Source organism: Pan paniscus, chromosome 5 (genome assembly GCF_029289425.2).
Source record: "Pan paniscus chromosome 5, NHGRI_mPanPan1-v2.0_pri, whole genome shotgun sequence".
Classification (NCBI taxonomy): Eukaryota; Metazoa; Chordata; class Mammalia; order Primates; family Hominidae; genus Pan; species Pan paniscus.
Genome location: NC_073254.2, coordinates 128,374,997 through 128,392,362, shown reverse-complemented (window position 1 = coordinate 128,392,362; position 17,366 = coordinate 128,374,997). Strand labels below are relative to the sequence as shown.

At 40.0% G+C, this 17,366-nt stretch overlaps 1 protein-coding gene and 1 pseudogene across 2 annotated transcripts in view; one reads left to right on the top strand and one right to left on the bottom strand.

Moving 5' to 3' along the window:
* Nucleotides 1–17,366, bottom strand: part of AFG1L (AFG1 like ATPase) — a 237,570-nt gene that overhangs the window by 148,117 nt on the left and 72,087 nt on the right. The gene's annotated exons all lie outside the window — the stretch shown is intronic.
* LOC129398027 (mitochondrial import receptor subunit TOM5 homolog) lies at nt 10,963–13,074 on the top strand (annotated as a pseudogene).

Here is a 17,366-nt window from a genome sequence, read left to right as displayed (position 1 = left end):
AAAGTTTTTCTGCCTCATTCTCTCCTCTTTGTCTTCTGGGATTCTAATTGGAAATATGTTAGAAGCTTGCACAGTTCCTCACATTCCTAATGCTCTGTTTCTTTTCTTCTAATTATTTTCTTTCTATTCTTTACATGGGATAATTTTAAGTTATTTGAACCTTTCCTCTGTTATCTCCATTCTGCTATTAAGCCCATCAAGTGAATTTTTATACAAGATATTATATTTTATAGTTCTAGAATTTAAATTTTTTATGATTTCAGTTCTCTGCTGAGATTTCTTGTCTTTTCACTCATTCTGAACATATTTTCTTTACCTCACCCTCTCCCAGCAATTGCTTCCCCAGCTGCTTTATAATAGTTGTCTGCTAATCCAGTTCATATTGGGGGATAGTCTCTGTTAACTGCTTTTTGTCTTCAGAATGGGACACATTTTCCTCATTTTCAATTTTGGATTGTATCCTGGACCTCATGAATGTTATACTGTGAATTTCATTTTCTTCACTGAAGAGTGTTGATATTTTTGCTTTAGTAGGCAATTATCTTGCTTGGATTCAAACTACAAACTCTTCTCTTGGGCAGCAACTCAAATCTCAGTTCTGGACCTACCCCTAGTTGGGTAGCTGTTAGTCTGCCCTGCATATGCATGGTTCAGAAGTCAGTCTGAGATTTGGGCAGGGGTTACACACAGAACCTCAGGCTATACCAATCTAGTTCTCTCTGGGATCCATTTCTCATTTTCCAGCAGTAGTTCTTACCGCAAACTCTGTCATCTGGTTTTTCAGGCCAGAAAGACTGGATTTTCTATGAGAATAGCAGGTATCAATGCAGCACTGACTTCACCCTGCCCTGAGGCTGGTATCATGAAAAACAGGAAACTCTCCATGCTGGACATGCTTCCAAGTGTTGTCTTTCCTCAAGAATCTGCCAGCCTTTTTTTTTTTTTTTTTTACTCTCCAGGACCTTCACATAGTTGTGTAGAGTATTTTGCTCAGAATTTATCATTATTATCTGCAGAAAGATCATTTGGCTATGGCCTTACATATACTGAAGAGGTTTTAGTTTTTAATAGGGAACTCAACCCATTTATATTCCCTGTCAGTGAAATATCTGATCTTGTTTCACACTTTTTGTTCATACTTTTTTTGCTGTTTTCTAGCTTTTGCTCTAAGAAATATTTTTTCTTTGATCTTTCATCTTTTCTACTTTTGTAGAAAAGATTTTCAAGTAATTTGAAAAGCAGAAGGCATATTTCAAATTCTAAAATGCTCGACTGTATCTGTCTCCAATTACCAGTGTTACAACTGATGACACTGCCCCTCGAGATCTGTAAACTCTCCCTGCAAAGGGAACAAAATTATCATTTATAACCAAAGGACTTTTTCCTTTCTTCATCATTCTATTATTCTATTTCTGTATTCTGGCAGAGCTTCTTATGTTAGTTTTCCTACATGACCGATTTTACTTTCTTCAGTTTTAAGTCTACAGTTCAGTGCTTCTACTGAAAATTTTAATTTATTTAATTTTAATTAATTTAATCTCTTTCTATTTCATTTTGCTTTCTTTTATCACAGCTGATCTCAGTAAATCAGTTTTCAGCTCAATCTGTTGTCTTTTCTCAGCTTGGATCATCTGTATTGCAGAGTCTATGTTTTCCTGATTTTTGAATAATATGAAACAAAAAATTCCTAAAACCTACTTCTCTTTGCTCTAGTAGATCATCTGCAAAAGGATGTTATTCTTTCACCTTTTTAATTTAATTTAATTTATTTATTTATGTACTCAGACAGACTCGCTCTGTTGCCCAGGCTGGAGTGTAGTGGCCTGATCTCAGTTCACTGCAACCTCTGCCTCCTGGGTTCAAACGATTCTCATGCTTCAGCTTCCTGAGTAGCTGGAATTACAGGTGCGCACCACCACAAATTTTTTTGTATTTTTAGTGGAGACAGGGTTTTACCATGTGGGCCAAGCTGGTCTCCAACTCCTGGCCTCAAGTGATCCACCCACCTGGCCTTCCAAAGTGATGGGATTATAAGGCATAAGCCACGGCACTCAGCTTCTTTCACCTTTTAAGAATTAGATTTATTGCTGCAGTATCTTTTGTTGTTCTCATATTAGGGTATTTTCTTAAGCAAGTGTATATAATCTTGAACAAGGTCTAATTTTGATGCAACTCTACAATCAAGATATGTGGCTTTTTCCTAGTTTCCCTCACTTCCCACCTAGTTGTTGTCATAATCTGTCTGTACTTTAGTTCAATATTAAAAAGTAATCATTGTCATCCTGGATGTGTTCATAACTGTGGCAGAAATGCCTCCATAGTTTCCCTGCTAAGCATAATTCAGACTTTTTAACTAAGATACATACATTTGGTATTCATATTAAGGAACTATTCATTTACTTATATTTTATGAAGTGATTCTATGAAGAAATGATGTTGAATTTTGCCAAATGCTTTGTCGGCCTTTAAGGTGATGAACATTGTATTTTTTCCCCCTAGAAGCATTAAAATAATAAATTAAAATTAGTATGTGTGTGTATGTGCATACCCATAACTGTTAGCAAACTTTCTAGTGATATTCAGTCTTTTATTTAGTATGAATATGCTGGTCTGAGTAGGAATCACATAATGCCATTGCCTGATAATCTAAGAAAAATAGTATTATTTTGACATTCTAATGCTATCTAATGCATTTTCATTATAATAAACAGTGAATAGCCAGGCGCGGTGGCTCACATCTGTAATCCCAGCACTTTGAGAGGCCGAGGCGGGTGGATCACCTGAGGTCGGGAGTTCGAGACCAGCTTGACCAACATGGAGAAACCCCGTCTCTACTAAAAATACAAAATCAGCCAGGTGTGGTGGCGCGTGCCTGTAATCCCAGCTACTCGGGAGGCTGAGGCAGGAAAATCGCTTAAACCTGGCAGGCAGAGGTTGCAGTGAGCCGAGACTGTGCCATTGCACTCCAGCCTGGACAACAAGAGCAAAGCTCCATCTCAAAAAAAAAAAAAAAAAAAACAGTGAATAAAAACCAGAAACTCCAAAGTTCACTGCTCTTACAGTTCTAGGGTCAGTCAGCATGGGACATTTTTAGCACCTTGTGTTAATCTGCCAAAGAAGCATAGTCATTTCAATTCATGTAGTCTATTTCCCCATAAAAATGTATTTCTATTTTTGATTGAATAAATTTCTCAAGTTGAACTATTAATTTAATTTCAAATGTTTAATTTAACCTACTAGTCTATTATTAATTTGTTGTCAGAGTCTTCATCCACTTAAATCAGTCGTATTATATTTCCCTATTGGAATGTCATAAAATTAACAAAATTTTATTGCAGTACCTAAAACGTGAGAATCACGTATGTGAAATTTCAAATCATGGATTTTTGTTTCTAGCTATTCTGATGACTTGACACTATAATTTTTTTTTTTTTCCAGAGACAAGGTCTTCCTATGTTGTCCAGGCTAGAGTCAGTGGCTATTCATAGGCATGATTGTAGCTCACTGTAGCCTTGAACTCCTGGACTCAAGCGATTCTCCTGCCTCAGCCTCCCAAGTAGCTAGGATGACAGACATGTGCAAATGCACCCAGCTCCTGACACTAGAATCTTTGAAAAGTAAAAACCATAATCCAGGTCTCTTCTGATTAAAAAAAAGAAGAAAAGTAAAAATGTATCTACTTGTATGTAGACATTAAGATATTTACCTAAATGACAAAATTGCTGAATGAATAATTTACTTGAAGCTTTATAAAAATAAGAAATTAAATACGAACTCTCTCTGCGTATATTTTATCTGAAACTTTTCAAATAATTTCCTATTCCTATGGATCTGATCCAAGATCCTCTTTATTTCAGGTTCAAGAGCCTTAACCAGATTGTCCCGTGAAATATAAAATGAGTGTTTTTGGTTGGTTTTTTTCCAAGATGGTGGATTAGCGGCTTTCAGCATGCCTCAGACACTTGGAAATAGCAAGATAGTATATAAAGATAAACTCTGTGAGTTTTAATTCAAGGAGGAAAATGGAAATCTACCAGAATCATAAAGGACATCCCAGAACCCACGGAGGAGAATGCCAGAAAACAGCCCCCATGATAGCATCCAGCTGATAGAGATGAGTGAAGCCCCAGTATGTGAGAAAGGAAGAAGTCTCCTCTGTGACTCACCTTTCCACTGGGGATCCAAGCAACCCAGGCCAAGGGAAAGCATTTTGCTTCTCCCAAGCCCGAGAGTTAACTTGAGGAGAGGATTGGAGACACTGTGAAGGAAAGACACTGGGAAATGCTGCAGGCATTTTCCCAGATCTGAGACTGAGAGCAGGACACCATTTTTAATCTCGGCCATTCTTTGGCGACCTGCAGCATGGCTGTATCGGCATTTTAGTCTCAGGCCAGAGATTGGAACACCTGCTCCAGAGTTGGATAGGGGGCCTCCACATCCAGAACTGTGGAAAGTGCTTCAGCAGTAGGTGCTGGAATTGTGCTCTCCCCTGTCACAAGCCTGGCACGGAAGAGAGCTGCTACAGCTGCAGTTTCTCCTGGGTGGCGAGACTTGCAGCCAGGGCCAGCTTGGAAACCTGCAACTGATCTGTGTGTGCCATTATTGGGTGCCCCACTCTGCTTCCCTGAGATCATGGTGCAGCGGGGCCCTCTCTCTTCCAACCCCAGGCAGAAATCCAGGCATTTGGAATACGTACTTGCCTGAACCAGTAGCCCAAGCCACCCCAGCCTTCCTGGACACAGATTGCGGTGCTGCGAGGCTCTCTCTGCTCCACACCTAGGCAGATCTCCAGGCACTTAGAACACCTGTTTGCCGGGTTCAGCAGCCTAAGCTGCCCCACCCTTCCTGAACAGAGATCCTGGTGCAGGGGGACCCTCTCTGTTACATGCCCAGGAAGATCTCCAGGCATTCAGACCACCTGCGTGCACGTTCCAGCAGCCTAAGTTGCCCCACCCCTCCTGTGTAAAGATCTTGGTGCATGGGGGCCCTCTCTGCTCCATGCCCAGGCAAATCTCCAGGCATCTGGAGCATCACTCACCTGGATCGGCAGCTTGACCTGCCCCACTCTTCCTGTGCAGAGAGTCTGGTACGGAGAGGCCCTCTCTGCCTCACAACCAGGCAGATCTCCAGGCATTCAGAGCACCCTCTCATCTGGTTCAGCAGCCTAAGCTGCCCCACACTTCCTGGGTATAGATCATAGTGCAGCAAGACCCTCTCTGCTCCATGTCCAGGCAGTGCGCCAGGCATCTGGAGCACCCACTCTCCTGGATTAGGAGCTTAGGGCATCTCCTCATCCTCATGCAGAGAATTTGGAGCTGAGCAGGTTTCCCAGCTCCACACCTAGGAAAACCTTTGGGTACCTCATGGTCACCCACTGGATTCTCTCTTGGCACTAGTGCTTGTGCCTACCATCAGGGGACCTGCAGGCAGATTTGCCAGGTCTGCCTCTGCCCTTCATGGCTCCCATTGCCACCCTCCCAACCCCTGTCACCACCAGAGCTGAACAAGGAGTGCAGACCACTGTGCATTCTACAAATCAGCTAATCGCCTGGAGCAACAGAGAGCTTCTGCCAGTAAATAAGGATCAAGTATATACCCAAACACACTGGCTGTAGCTGGCTCTCACCTGTGCATGCCATCTACAGGCTTGTAAGACAAACTCCACAGCCCAATATAAAACATGCTGAAAGAAGTACATAGGGCAGCCGGGCGCGGTGGCTCATGCCTGTAATCCCAGCACCTTGGGAGGCTAAGGTGGACGGATCACTTGAGGTCAGGAGATCAAGACCAGTATGGCAAACAAGGTGAAACCCTGTCTCTACTAAAAATACAAAACTTAGCCAGGCATGGTAGTGGGTGCCTGCAATCCCAGCTACTCAGGAGGCTGAGGCAGGAGAATTGCTCAGACCTGGGAGGTGGAGGTTGCAGTAAGCTCAGATTACATGACTGCACTCCAGCCTGGACAGCAGAGTGAGACTCTGTATCAAAAAAACAAACAAACAAACAAACAAAAAAACAACTTCAAAGCATGGCTTGCAAGGAAGCTCATGGAGATCCAAGACAAAGTTAAAAATTGAGACAAAGAAACTTCTAAAGCAATCCAGGAAATGAAGAGATAAACATCTCAAAAAGAAATCAATCAGAGCCTCTAGAATTAAAAAACTCGCTTAAGGAATTTCAAAATAAAATTGAAAGCTTTATAAATGGACTGGACCAAGCAGAAGAAAGAATTTCAGGACTTCAAGACTGGTCTTTTGAACGAACCCAATATGACCAAAAAAAAAAGAAGAAGAATTTTTAAAAATAAGTAAAATAAGTAAATTATTTGAGAAATGTGGGATTATGTAATGCAACCAAGCCTTCAAATTATTGGCATTCCTGAGAGAGAAGGAGAAAAAGCAAACAACTTGGAAAATATATTTGAGGCAATAATTCAAGAAAACTTCCCTAGTCCTTAGAACATGGATAAATAAATTTGTGAAAAATGTCAAAAAAAAAAAAAAGGAAACTTTCCTTATCTTGCCAGGGAGGTAGACATCCAGATACAAGAAATCCAGAGAACACCTGCAAGATACTATATAAAAAATGAACATCACCAAGACATATATAGTCACCATACTGTCCAAGGTCAGTGTTAAAGAAAAAATCTTAAAGGCAGCTAGAGAAAAGGGGCAGATTATGTACAAAAGGAACCCCATCAGGCTAACAGTGGACCTGTCAGAAACCTTGCAAACCAGGAGAGATTGGGAGCCAATTATCAGCATTCTTAAAGAAAAGAAACTCCAACCAAGAATTTCATATTCTGCCAAATTAAGTTTCATAGCAAAGAAGAAATAAAATCTTTTCCAGACAAGCAAGTGCCAAAGGAATGTGTTACCACTACAGCAGCCTTACAATAGATCCCTAAGGGAGTCCTAAATATGGAAACAAAAGAATGATACCTGCTACCACAAAAACACACTTAAGTACATAGCCCACAGACCCTATAAAGAAAAAAACAATAGAAACTACAAAGCAAACAGCTAACAACTTCACAATAGGATCAAAACTTCACATATCAATATTAACCTTGAATGTAAATGGTCTAAATGCCCCACTTACAAGGCAAAGAGTGGCAAGTTGGATAAAGAAACAAGACCCATCCATCTGTTGTCTTCAAGAGACCCATCTCACATGTAATGACACCCATACGCTCTAAGTAAAGGGGTGGAGAAAGATCTACCATGCAAAAAGAAAACCAAAAAAAAAGGCAGAAAAAAAAGACCAAAACAATCTTATTATCAGATTAAATAGACTTTAAACCAACAACGGCAAAAACATACAAAGAAGGGCATTACATAATGATAAAGGGTTATATGCAATAAAAGTTAACTATCCTAAATATATATGTATCCAACATCGGAGCATCCAGATTCATAAAACAAGTACCTATAAACTTACAAAAAGACTTAGAGAGCCACACAATAATAGTAGGGGACTTCAACGCCCCACTGACAGGATTAGATCATCAAGGCAGAAAATTAACAAAGACATTCTGGACTTAACAGTTGACCAATTGGACTAATAGATATGTACAGAATACTCTATATATCGACCACAAATATACATTCTTCTCATCTGCACACAGAACATACCCCAATATTAACCACATGCTCAATCATAAAGCAAGTTTTGATAAACTTTTTAAAAATCAAAATCATATCAACCATACTCTTGGTCCACAGTAGAATAAAAATAGAAATCAATACCAAGAAGATCTCTCAAAACCACACAATTACATGGAAATTAAACAACTTGCTCCTGAATGACTTTGGGGTAAACAATAAAATCAAGGCTGAAATCAAAAGATTCTTTGAAATAAATGAAAACAAAGACACAATATCCCAAAATCTCTGCGATATAGCAAAAGCCATATCCCAGAGATACTAACCAACAATCCAACATCACACCTAGAAGAACTAGAAAAAAAAAAAACAAACTAACCCCAAAGCTAGCAGAAGAAAAGAAAACTAAAATCAGAGCATAACTGAACAAAATTGAGACTCAAAAATCCACACAAAGAATCAGCAAAACCAAAAGTTGGTTCTTTGAAAGGATAAACAAGATCTATAGACTGCTAGCTAGATTAAAAAAGAAAAAGAGAGAGAAAATCCAAATAAGCACAATCAGAAATGACAAAGGTGACATTCCAACCAATCCCACAGAAATACAAAAGATCCTCAGAGACTAATATGAACACCTCTATGCACACAAACTAGAAAATCTAGAGGAAATGGATTAATTCCTGGAAACATACAATCTCCCAAGATTGAATCAGAAAGAAATCGAAACACCAAACAGACCAATATCAAGTTCCAAAATTGAATCAATAATTAAAAACCTACTAATCCAAAAAAGCCCTAGACTTGGATTCACAGCCAAATTCTACCAGACATACAAAGAAGAGCCGGTAACAATTCTACTGAAACTATTTCAAAAAACTGAGGAGAGACTCCTCCCTAACTCATTCTACAAAGCCAGTATCACCCTAGTACCAAAACCTGGCAAAGAGACAATAAAAAGGCTGATATCCCTGATGGGCACAGATACCAAAATCCTCAAAAAATACAAGAAAACTGAATTCAACAACACACCAAAAAAAGTTAATTCATGATAGTCAAGTAGGCCTCAGTCCTGGGATGCAAGGTTGGTTCAACATACACAAATCAATAAATGTGATTCACCACATAAACAGAATTAAAAACAAAAACCATAGAATCATCTCAATAGATGCAGAAAAAGTTTTAAGTAAAATCCAACATCCTTTCATGATAAAAACCCTCAAGAAACTAGACACCGCAGGAACACACCTAAAAAATAATAAGAGCCATCTATGACATAAACACAGCCAACATCATACTAAATGGGCAAAAACTGGAAGCATTCCCTTTGAGAACTGGAATAAGAAAGGATGTCCACTCTCACCACTCCTATTCATGTACTGTAAGTGCTAGCCAGAGCAATCAGGCAAGAGGAAGAAATAAAAGGAATCCAAATTGGAAAAGGAGAAATCAAACTATTTTTCTTCACAGACAGTATGATTCTATACCTTGAAAACTCTAAAGACTCCATCAAAAGTCTCCTGGAACTAATAAATAACTTCAGGAAAGTTTCAGGATACCAAAATCAATTTATAAAAATCAGTAGCATTTCTATACACCAATAACATTCAAACTGAGAGCCAAATCAAGAATGCAATCCCATTTGTAATAGCCATACACACAAAAAATGCCTACGAATACATCTAACCAAGGAGGAGAAAGATCTCTACAAGGAGAACTACAAAACACTGCTAAAAGACATAGACGACACAAAGAAATGGAGAAATATTCCAGGCTCATGGATTGGAAGAATCTATGTCATTAAAATGGCCATACTGCCCAAAGCAATCGATGAATTCAATGCTATTCCTATCAAACTACCAATGTCATTTTTCACAGATTTGGAAAAAACTATTCTAAAATTCATATGGAACCAAAAAGGAGCCAAAATAACCAAAGCAACCCTAAACAAAAGGAACAAAGCCAAAGGCATCACATTAACCAACTTCAAACTATACCATAAGGCTATGGTAACCAAAATAGCATGGTACTGGTACCAAAACAGACATATAGACCAATGGAATGAAATAAGGAACACAGAAATAAAGCTATACACCTAAAGCCATTTGATATTCAACAAAGTTGACAAAAATAAGCAATGGGGAAAGGACTCCCTATTCAATAAATGATGCTGGGATAGCTGGCTAGCCAATGCCGAAGAATGAAACTGGACCTTTCACCATATGCAAAAATTAACTCAAGATGAATCAAAGATTTAAACGTAAGACTTCAAACTATAAGAATCCTAGATGAAAATCTAGGGAACACCCTTCTGAATATCAGTCTTGGGAAACAATTTATTACTAAGTCCTCAAAAACAATTGCAACAAAAACAAAAATTTGTAAGTAAGGCCTAATTAAACTAAAGAACTTCTGCACAGAAAAAGCAACTATCCACAGAGTAAAGAGACAACCTACAGAAAGGGATAAAATATTTGCAAGCTATGCATCTGACAAAGGTCTAATATCCAGAATCTATAAGCAAATTAAACAACTGAACAAGCAAAAAACAAATAACTCCATTAAAACATGGGCAAAAGAAATGAACAGACACTTCTCAAAAGAAGACACACAGTGGCCAACAAACATATTAAAAAAAATCCACATCACCAATCACGAGAGAAACACAAATGAAAACCACAATGAGATACCATCTCACACCAGTCAGAATAGCTTGTATTAAAAAGTAAAAAATAACAGATGCTGGTGAGGCTGTGGAGAAAAGGGAATGCTTATACACCATTGGTGGGAATGTAAATTAGTTCAGCCACTGTGGAAAGCAGTTTGGAGACATCTCAAATAACTTAAAACAGAACTACCAGCCAGGCGCAGTGGCTCACGCCTGTAATCCCACCACTTTGGGAGGCCGAGGCAAGTGGATCACTTGAGGTCAGGAGTTCGAGACCAGTCTGGCCAATATGGTGAAACCCCATCTCTACTAAAACTACAAAAATTACCCGGGCATGGTGGCGCATGCCTGTAGTCCCAGCTACTCGAGAGGCTGACGCAGGAGAATCACTTGAACCTGGGAGGCAGAGCCGAGATCATGTCACTGCATTCCAGCCTGAGTAACAAAGCTAGACTCCATCTCAAAAAAAAAAAAAAAAAAAAATCTCAGAACTACCATTTGACCCAGCAATCCCATTACTGAGTGTCTATCCAAAAGAAAACAAATCATTCTACCAAAAGACATGCATTTGCACATTCATCACAGCACTATTCACAATAGCAAAGTCATAGCATCAACCCAGGTGCCCATTAATGACGACTGGATGAGGAAAATGTGGTACATACACACCAAGGAGTACTACACAGCCATAAAAAGAATGAAATCATGTCTTTTGCAGCAACATGGATGCAGCTCGAGGCCATTAGCCTAAATGAATTAACGCAGGAACAAAAAAACCATATACCACATGTTCTCACTTATGAGTGGGAGCTAGACATCGGGTACTCATGGACATAAAGATGGGAATGATAGACACGGGGGACTACTAGAGGGGAAGGGTAGAAGCGGGTAAGGGTGGAAAAACTAACTGTTAGATACTATGCTCAGTACCTAGGTGATGGGATCATTTGTACCCCAAACTTCAGCATCATGCAATATACATAGGTAACAAACCTGCACGTGTACCCCCTGAATCTAAGACAGAAGTTGAAAAATAAAAAAGTAAAAAACAAAAATAAATAAAAATAAAAATCTAGGCTGAGTTCTGGGCACAAGGCAACCACTGAGAAGAGCAGAGCATGGCATATGCTGAGTCAGACCATGATGTTCTGGATGGAGGGCCTCATGCCAAAGCTGGACCTGGAGGAGGTGAAAGAGAAGATGCATGAGGATGTGTTCTCCTCCATATAGAACTTCCTCCTGTACATGGCCCTGCTGAGAATCATTCTTTTTATCTTAAAGAAACTGGACAGCATATGAAGATTGAGCATCACATGTGAATGCATGACATGAAGAACCTGGTTACAGTTTCTACTCCTCTCTGCAAGTGAATAGGCCCAGAAAGGTTTAAGAGACTCTTTGACTTAATGGACATAACAATTTTACTTGTTAAGAACAAGTTTGGGCCGGGCGCGGTGGCTCACGCCTGTAATCCCAGCACTTTGGGAGGCCGAGGCGGGCGGATCACGAGGTCAGGAGATCGAGACCATCCTGGCTAACACGGTGAAACCCCGTCTCTACTAAAAATACAAAAAATTAGCCGGGCGTGGTAGCGAGCGCCTGTAGTCCCAGCTACTCGGGAGGCTGAGGCAGGAGAACGGCGTGAACCCGGGAGGCGGAGCTTGCAGTGAGCCGAGATCGCGCCACTGCAATCCAGCCTGGGCGACAGAGCGAGACTCCGTCTCAAAAAAAAAAAAAAAAAAAAGAACAAGTTGGGGCCAGGTACAGTGGGTCACACCTGTAATCCCAGCACTTTGGGAGGCCGAGGTGGGCGGATCACAAGGTCAGGAGTTTGAGACCAGCCTGGCCAACATAGTGAAACCCCATCTCTACTAAAAATACAAAAATTCACCAGGCATGGTAGTGCGTGCCTGTAATCCCAGCTACTCAGGAGGCTGAGGCAGGAGAGGCGCTTGAACCCAGGAGGCGGAGGTTGCAGTGAGCCAAGACTGCACCACTGCACTCCAGCCTGGATGGCAGAGCAAGACTCTGTCTCAAAAAAATAAAAAAAAGAACAAGTTTGGCTCTGGTAATTGACCTTCATAGCTAAAATATAAAACTATTTGGTAAGTAAAAAAATAAAATAAAAATCTTTTCCTAGCAAAAAATAAAAATAAATTTAAAAAATAAAGAAAATAACCAAATGTTAATTTTATAGTTATGTCATCACATATTTGAAATAAATGAAAAAAAGTGAATTTACATAATTTATATAAAGTGAAATATATATATATATACACACACATAATAGTACTACTACTAGAAATGTTATTTAAAATAAACTAAACAGGCTGGGCGTGATGGCTCATGCTTATAATCCCAGCCTTTTGGGAGGACTAGGAGGGAGAACTACTTGAGCCCAGGAGTCTGAGACTAGCCTGGGCAACATAATGAGACCCTAACTCTACAAAAAAAATTAAAAATTAGTTGGGCACAGTGGTACATGCCTGTAGTCCTAGCAACTCAGGAGGCTGAGGCAGGAGGATGGTTTGAGCCCACGCATTCAAAGTTACAGCAAGCCATAATCATACCCCTGCACTCCAGCCTGGGCCAGAATAAGACTCTGTCTCTAAAAATAAATAATTAGTTACTTAAATTTAATAAACATTTTGAGACTGCCAGAAAGGAAAATCCCTAGAGACCAAAAAACAAAGAGAAAGCTAAAAACTAAAATAGTAATCATGCCAGGCACAGGGACTCAAGCCTATAATCCCAACATTTTGGGAGGCTAAGGTGGGAGAATAGTTTCAGCACAGGAGTTTGAGACCAGCCTGGGCAACATAGGGAGATCTACAAAAAATTTAAAAATTTGCTTGGCCTGGTAGTCCAAGCTACTCACAAGGCTAAGGCAGAAGGATCGCATGGGCTCAGGAGGTCGAGGATGCAGTGAGCAGTACCACTTGCCACCGGGCCCAACTAATTTTAAATTTTTTATAGAGATAGGGTCTCATTATGTTGCCCAGGCTGGTCTCAAACTCCTGCGCTCAAGCAATTTTCCTGCCTAGGCCTCCCAAAAAGCTGGGATTGTAAGCATGAGCCATTACACCCAGCCTGTTTAGTTTATTTTAAACAACATTTCTAGTGTCTTGTAGTGGTATCACACCACTACACTCCAGTCTGGGTGACAGAGTGAGACTGTCACAAAACAAAACAAAAATAAAACAAAACAAAAAATAAAGTAGTAATCACAAGCTTATACTGATTTGGGGTTTTAACAGCTGCATGGTGTACAGAGGGTGAGGCCTTGGACCCAAACAAGGCATGAACTGGAAGTTAGGGCTAGAAAAAACAGTGAAGTGCAGGAAAGCAGTCTTTGGTACCTTATTCCCTCCACCCGCCTCAAGTATGACTTCCCCTTCTCTTCCACAAGACCTTCCAAGACACTCCACTCCACAGCTATTTACTCTCTTAGGTTCCTAAACTTGGTGTTGCTTTACATGACCACCAATTACCGAAGCATTATAACTAGAAATGGAGGGAATGAGATGAATGAAGCAGAAGGAATTAATCAGAGGGGCTAAACGATTAATAGAGAGAGAAAAAAAAGAAAATGCGTGTTCTAGACTCCTAACCTCTAGTTTTCTGTCTCTGTTGAATGGCAGACACACCATTCACCCAGCTGTACAAGCCAGAAAATTAGAAAGTGTCCTTTCCTTTTTCCTCAGTATCCAACCTATATCCAAGTGCTGTCTACTTCACCCCCCAAATCTCTCTCAAATCTATCCTTCTCTCCATATCCATTGCCATCACCTTGTACCTGGGTTTCTTAACCCAGGCTACATAATTCCTTGTTGCAGGGGTTAAACTATAGGACACTTTGGCTATATTCCTGGCCTTTACCTACTAGATGCCAGTAGCAGCCCTCTTCCACCAGGTGAGACAACCAAAAATGTCTCAGATGTTACCAAATATTCCCTAGTGAGCAAAAGAGGCCCCTCACTGAAAATCACTGCCTTATACCCTTACACCAATGTATCATCATTTCTTGTCTAGTGTGCTACAACAGCTTCCTAATATGTCTCCCTGCATGCACCATATTACTATACCCCATCTAGTAACCTATTCTCCAAACTACAGCCAGAAGGATATTTCCAACTCAGATCACATCAGTCCCTGCTTAAGATAAGCTTCAGTGGCTTAGCGTTTCTCTTAGAATAAAATCCAAAATCCTTATTATGCTAAAAGGTTTAGCTCTTTCCTCTACAGATTCAACTTGTACCTTACTGCATCCTTCTCCTCCTCACTCTCCACTCTAGCCCCACTGGCTACCTCAAATGGGTCATTTCTCCAGCCACTCAGCTTTGCCTCAACCCTCTGCCAGCTCTTGTAGCAGTCTAAGAAGTTGGTTCTATTTTAAAAGATAGATAGACAGATAGATAGATAGATAGATAGATAGATAGATAGATAGATAGATAGCCAGCCAGCCAGCCAGCCAGATCAATCTGGGGCTGGGCGCGGTAGCTCACGCCTGTAATCCTAGCACTTTGGGAGGCCGAGGCAGGTGTATCACCTGAGGTCAGGAGTTCAAGACCAGCCTGGCCAACATGGTGAAACCCTGTCTCTACTAAAAATACCAAAAATTAGCTGGGCATGGTGGTGGGTGCCTGTAATCCCAGCTACTTGGGAGACTGGGGCAGGAGAACTGCTTGAACCCAGGAAGCGGAGGTTGCAGTTAACCAAGATCGCGCACTGCACCCCAGTCTGGGCGACAGAGCAAGGATCCGTCTCCAAAAAAAAAAAAAATTGTGACCTAAAAAAAGTTGAACGCATTTTGATGGCTGGAAAAGAGGACACTCTTCTTTATTTTCTTCTCCCCCTCCCCACCTTTTTTTAATATAGTACTTTGAGCTGCTGTTTTAAGAAAAGGACATTCTTTCTCTGGGACAGGATAGACAGAGATCAGTGATGACCATAAGGCAAAAAGATAGAAAACAATGTGTAAAAAGAGTCACAAAACCTAAGTTCTAGTCTTTGTTCTGTCATTCACTATCCATGTGATTTGTTTTTAATTTACTTATAATATGTAACTTTTTTGGCCTACGGTTCTATGAGTTTTTAGCACATGTAACCACCACTACAATCTGGATGCAGCAGTTGCATCCTGAGCCTGCCCCTTTGTAGTCAAACACCTCCTCACCCTGGACCTTGGCAATCACTGCTTCATTCTTCATCTTACAGTTTTACCTCTTCCTGATATGCTTAGTCTCTCTGAGTCTTTTTCTCCACAAATAAAATTATACACACGTACACGCACACATATACATGTCATCTTCATTACTTTAAAATATTAAGTTATTTATGATGATTGTCTGCTGTGGCTAAAAAACCTGGTCTGTGACAAAAAACCATTCCTTCCACTGTTTATATTTAGAAAAGGCTTTCTCTAAGTTTGTCCAATTTTTGCAATTCCGCATCTTGAACTTACAGTCTTCTCCAGAAGGGTGGCTCCAGCTCAGATTTCTGCAGGCTACCCTGACACACCAGTAGCTTTGTTCACTCCTACAAAGCTAGGAGCTGCAAAACATTCCTTAATCCCTCCTGGTGGCTGTCCTTCCTCAGTTAGTTAACCACACTGCCATAGTCTGAGCAGCCTAATTATCCTTTCAGCAGTCTTTGCTAAAGGGCTTCCAAAATTGTTCTAGCTCTTTGCTATTTACGAGCATAGCTTGTCACTGAATGTCTAAAGGTAATAATGATGCCACTGTCAAATCAACACATCAGCTGTAGTAGAGACAAGTTTCACTTCCACCTAGATAGAAGGTCTAATATTAAAAAGCTCACTCCCTTGGCTCATAGGGTGGCTAACACTAGTTAATCACAAGAATGCTGTATATAACATTATATGGATTTTAATAAGTACATCTGCAAAATCACTCTTAATTCTTTTGTAGTACAATGGATGAGGTATGACTATAATTGTTTGAATAACTGGATCCAAAAGGTGTTGATTAGTTAATTGATGTCTTCCTAAGATAAGGCCTCCAGTGGTATGCAACAAATAACTTAATTTAGTCCTATCTGATTTACACATTTTAATTAAGGAATGGCTAAAGACATAGAAATATGATTATCAAATGTATAAATGTCATAGTAGGGATAGCCAAAAAAAATTTATGTTAGAATCATACTTCAAAAATACTTCAAACATACTCCATTTGCAAAACAAAAATAAATAAATAAAAACAAAAATAAAAATAAAAAATACTTCAATAAAAATCAATAAAATGGAACAACGTAAGACTAATAAGCTGAAATGTAATAGAAGAAAAAGAAATCCACTACACAAACATAGAATGAGAGAGACCTAGTTTCACAGCAGGCTACATAGTAAGATCTGGGTCTGTTAGCAATTTAAAATTCAATATACACCATCAATGTGGCATAGCTTACTTTAAAAAAAAAGTTCCCACTATGGCATTACTCTTTTCAGACTCACTAATGAATTCCATGTTACTAATTGCAATTGTTAATTCTCAACCTCATTTTCAGCTTGTAGCAGCACTTAACAGAAGTAATCATCAATTCTTTTTGTACTACTTTTCTTTTCCTCACTTGACACTCTCCTGGTTCTCCTCCTACCTCACCAGCTGCTCTTTCCTGCCTCCTTGAGGACTGATGACTTCCAAATGTATATCTCCAGCCCAGACTTTCCCAATGAAGTCCAAACTCTTATATGCATCCCCCTTGTCACCACAGAAACCCCTACCTCCACCTCCCTAACCAAATCTGCTTTTTCTGTAGTCTTCCCCATCTCAGTAAACAGCAACTTCATCCTTCCAATTGCTCAGGCCAAAACCTTTGAGTTACTCTTGATCCCTCTCTCTTTTTTCATACTCTAGCTCCATTCCATCAGTAAATCCTGCTGACTCTGCCTATATAGTATATCCAGAACCTGCCCTCTTCTCACCACTTTACTGCTCCATCACCTCCCCTCCCCTTGGGATTGCTGCAGTAGTCTCCTAAAAGGTCTCCTTACTTCTAACCCTGAAACCCCATACCCACACTCTATTCTCAACACTGCAGCCAGAGAGATCTTTTTAAAACATGCAATCATCCAA